Raw genomic sequence first — 5,277 nt, forward strand, 5'->3', positions numbered from 1 at the left:
TCTCCCTTCCTCTCTGCTCCATGTTGGCCAATACTATTTTAAAAAATAAAAACTGATCTAAGTTAATAAATGTCACCTCTTACAAATTAAGAAAATATAAAGTAAATATTTATATGGTCAAAAGCTTCCAAATCCCCAGGACCATTTGGATCTTCCCAAATATAATTGAATATTGTTGGATTGAAGAGTTCTGATTAAAATGGACCATTTGCCCCATTTGGATATATCTTGAAAATACTCCTATTTGTCTTTTTTCCTCAACATTATGTAACTTGCTTCAGAATTTCCATTTCATGAGACAAATTTTCTTTGGCATTCACTTAAGCCAGCTTATTAGATGCAATTGACTTTTTTTTTTCCCCATTTAGAACTATATTCAAGAAGGGACACGCCTAGAGTCCTTAGCCATTCTGTGCCAATGTCCGGACTGCAGCACTGGGCCAGGTTTCCTCTGCATGTATTTCCATACATTTGAACAAAAAGAAAGAGTTCACTCACTCATAAGGCCCTACCCTAAAGGAAATGTACTAGAATTCACATGGGTGTAGCCGGTAAGGGGAACTGGCCTTAATTTTATCCCAGTTTTAAGTAAATAAATACACACACACACACACACACACACACAATATATGGATATATATACACATACACATATATTCCTGTCTCTGTCTGTCTCTCTCTCTCTTATATATGTCTCTTATGTCTCAAAAACATACATCCCAATGCATACTACAGCTTTTACTACTACTGGAAACATTACTAAAAAAATCAATCCTATATAATAAAAGGCTAATATGCAAATTGTCCCTTCAACCGGGAGTTAGACCAGGAGTTCGACTGGGAGTTTGACCAGGGGATGGGGCCAGCCGGCCAACCACCCACAGCCCCTCCCCCTGGCCAGTTGCAGCCCCTCTCCCTGGCCAGCCCCCTGACCCCAATAGGGGGGCAGGGCTGGCCCGCCAACCGCCCATGGCTCCTCCCCTGATCGCCCCACCCTTCCACCCTGACCACTGGCAAGGCTGGCCTGCCAACCTCCAGCGTCCCCTCCTCCCGGCCAGCCTGGCCCGATTGGCTCCAATTGGGACGGGCCAGCCAGACCCCATCCATGCACGAATTCATGCACCAGGCCTCTAGTATAATATAAATATAATATTTTAATACCAAGTGGCAGACTAGAAATATTCTCTTGAAATTTAGAGTATAATTCTTCTGTTTTACATTATGAAGCCATAATATGGAATCCCTTGAAAGAATTGGAAAGTCATTTAAACCACCATGTTCTTATCAAACACATATTGTCCTTCCTAGTCTTCAAAATATATCTAAATCAATCAGTTCCAACTTCTTAACAGAATATACCGGTACTTCAAAACTGGCTTCAATCTTACATTCTGGCTCCTTATATCTCAAAATGTGGTTGTGTAATTTTTTTTCCACATTTTAAAACGCCATGAGCGTTTTCACGAGCCAATTTATTAATGCTTAATCAAAAATTTATAATACCCCATTGTAGGGATACATAATACTCCATTGTCTAATAGGTTATGATCTGTTGCTATTACTGACAACAACTAAACACCCTTCTATGTAAATCTTGTGTACGCCGGAGCCTCTGTTAGCCTGGACGACCCCTTTGTGCAACCAGAAAGGATGCCCTCTCTAGAAAGACCCTAATCAGAAAGCGGGACCGGGGAGTGGAGCCCAGCATGAGTTTCCACTACCACTCACTCCCAGCCAGTCAGCCTTCACTTGGCGGCTCTAGTCTGCACCATTATTTCCTTAGAACATAATTATATTATTACTGGATCAAAATAAGATGAATTTGTTTAGGCTGTCAAAAAATATCACCAAATTGCTTTTTAAACAGACTATACCAATTTATATTCCCACCAGGAAAAGAAACACGTGCTATTAACACAGTGCCGTTCCCACCTTTATTTCCCAATACACAGCACAGGGCCTAACAAAATTTAGGAGATCGATAAATATTTGTCGAAAGAGTGAAGCTAATAATGAGAAATGAAAGAAAAATAAAATAAAGAAAACTCCCCTTTATGTCAATTGTGGATATCTTACCCAAGTAACTATAGACTTAATTATATAATCCTTTTTTTTTTTACAATTAATCTGCAGACTAAAATAAACACATAATACAATATCACACATTTTCACAGCATTTGGGGGTTTACAAAGTAGCCTAATGATAGCATTTGTTTTGAAACCAGTTCTCTGAGTTGAACACATGAACTATTTTAAGATCCATGTGACAGTGATGATCAGAGGTTAATTTTATATTCAAGGTAATAAGTTACATGATGCCAGGGTCCTTATAAACCCCCTTATCCCAAATCTTAATGCACAACTCTTTGTGGGTTAACTTAAATGTACACCTCTGTGTGTTTTAAACCTGCAGAAAGGCTGGTACAATGCTCACTATGGTTTTCCATTTATTTCCAGCATCTCTGAGAGCACTCAAGATCATCTCTGCCTCTGCTCCCATCCTGCACCTACACTTTAAGTAGCTCCAATGACAGTAAATAAGACACAGTTCAGAGTTGAAAAGACCTGCCCTAGCCTCACTTCCATCATCCACTGGCTGTGTAATCTTAAGCAACTCATTCAACCTCTCGGAGGCCCAATTTCCTTCTCCACAGCAGCAGCCCTGGCCAATACGGCTCAGAAAATAGAGCGTCTGCCTACACACCAAAGGGTCACAGGTTCGATTCCAGGTCAAGGGCATGTACCTGGGTTGCAGGTTCTATCCTTGACCCTGGTCAGGGTGTGTGTAGGCAGTAACCAATTGATGTCTCTCTCTCTTACATTGATGTCTCTCTCTCTCCCCCTCTATCTCTCTAAAAATCAATGGGAAAAATATCCTCGGGTGAGGATTAACAACAACAACAAAATAATACCTGTTTTATCTACCCCACCTACCCTAATTGAAGTAATTCTATACAAGTCTGTGCTGCCATACATGAGAATAATCACTCTTCAATCAACAGCCCAGGGTTTAAATAGGAAAAAGAATTCCCTAAATTAAGACCACAAGACAGACAGATGAATCTCTAATTTTATTCATGCTAAGTAAGGGGCCTTTGTGTTGTTCCCCAAATGCACATCAAACGCAGGCCATGATATATAATAAAACAATGGCACATTTCCAATAAGTTAATATCTCATCAATCTCCTAATTAAGAGATTCCTTAGCTCTGCCAAATGGGCTTGTGAAATTATCCAGTAAATCTTCCCAAAGCACAGAAGTTTTAAAGTTCACTGTCCTCATCAAAAACTCATCGCAAATGGTTTTGGTCCTGCCTTTCCTGGATTCAAAAATATTTCTCCATTGTCAGGTGAAGAAAAGCAAAGGGTTGGTCACTTATTTCTATATGAAAAACATGACAAATAAGAAAAAAGTAAATTCTTACATGTTGAAAAGAATTTCAGATGTACTTTTAAGCAAAATTATTACTGCCTAGAACCAACTACTTATGTTTTAGTGTTAAGTCTGGAGAAATTCTTGTTACACCTGTTTCTCTTTAATAGCTATAAGCAATAGAGAATGATTTTCTAAATTCTTCACTTTCTGTTGTTTTTCCTTTAAAATTGCCACACATGGTCAGCCAGCTTCCTTTAGAATTTAAAGAGTTCCCCAGACAACAGAAATGACCTTGGCCAGGATGAAAGTGCATACTCCCCAGTTTAATGAATAAGGAGTTACTTTGGAATAATTATCTCAGAGTACAAGCACTATATTACCCTGTAGTAAAAGGGCGCTGGCTCTTCATCACATCCTAAATGATCTATTCTCAATCTTTAAAGGTTAGTGTTTAATACCTTCTAAATACTTCAGGACCCATAAGTTCACTAGTTGCTAATTCCTCTGAGAATCGCTTTATGCATCTTCAAGAGAAGGAGAAGCACGCTGTAAGGTGTTTATAGACACCTGACTAGTCAGGGTATTCCACGCTCTGCACAAAGGTAATTTAGTTGCTCTGTTTCGAGTAAATTGAATTCTGGTGCTGATGCAGCAACTCCATTCGCAATTCTGTCTTCTAGAGTCAGCTTTACAAATCACTGCTTCATTAGCTGTGATCTTGTGTTTTCAAACACTGATTTTTAAAAAGTCAAATAATAAGGTTGTATATACACATTCATTTCAGTGGCTATAATTTTTAAAGCCGATTAGGGAACTCAACAGGCACTTAAGTCTGAGATATTATATAACAGATCCATGTTGGCCTTACTCTCTATCAAGGTCTCTGATATATAAGTTGCCTTTTTTTATGCAAAGTTATTTCTGTTTATCTGTCATGGTGAGTTATCTTGGGAACTAAAGGTAGTTGAAGGTTAATCTAAATATTTCTGGAGATAAATGTAAACCTAAGTACCACATTTTCATACCTGTTTTCACTTAAATGAAATGGCACAAAGCACTAAGCTTGTTGCTAGGTGACAGGTGACACTACTATACCACTTCTGAACTTGTACAGCATGAGACATCTATCTTACTGCTGAGGAGACACACAGATTTCCATGGCACACACATCATCTTCTATAGAAAAGCAAAATAGTGTTCAAATATTTTTGGTATAGGCCATAGTAGACAGCAAATCATGTTGATAAGAATATCTGATTTTAGATATGCCTCTCACAATAAACAGAAAAGAATACTTCTTTATTTTCTGTTTTGGAGTACAGAAAATAATATTCTAAGTAACATCTACATATAAAATACACAATTTCATGATTCACAATTACAGGTTAAAGAATAATAATTCTTAAGAATGTTCAAACTTTTAATAGACATCACTTTATTTACAGTAGGTAGTGTGCAGAGAGAAAGCATCTATACTAATAAAAGAGAAATATGCTAATTAGACCAGGAGACCTTCCAGAGTACTTCCGGATGTCCTTCCGAACAAAGCCAGGGGTTTGGCTGGCCTGCAAACTGCCCCCAAACAGCCCTAGCCCCTCGCCCAAGCCAGCCACTCCCCCCAGCAGGGACCCCCACCCCATGGGGGTGTGGCCAGCCTGCAAACAGCCATCAGCCCCTTGCCCAGGCACACCCCGCCCCCAGCAAGGATCTTCACCCCTGATGGAGGCATGGCCAGCCTGCAAACGGCCCTCAGCCCCTCACCGAGGCCGGCCACGCCCCCAGCAGGGATCTTCACCCCTGATGGAGGCATGGCCAGCCTGCAAACGGCCCTCAGCCCCTCACCCAGGCTGGCCACACCCCACAGCAGGGACCCTCACCCCAATGGGGGCATGGCCAGCCTG

At 40.3% G+C, this 5,277-nt stretch overlaps 1 protein-coding gene across 1 annotated transcript in view; it reads right to left on the reverse strand.

Annotated features, from left to right (window-relative positions):
* The window catches only part of KLF12 (Kruppel-like factor 12), a 449,138-nt gene that overhangs the window by 289,661 nt on the left and 154,200 nt on the right, over positions 1-5,277 (reverse strand). The window lies entirely within an intron of this gene.

Source organism: Myotis brandtii, unplaced genomic scaffold (assembly GCF_000412655.1).
Source record: "Myotis brandtii unplaced genomic scaffold, ASM41265v1 scaffold387, whole genome shotgun sequence".
NCBI lineage: Eukaryota > Metazoa > Chordata > Mammalia > Chiroptera > Vespertilionidae > Myotis > Myotis brandtii.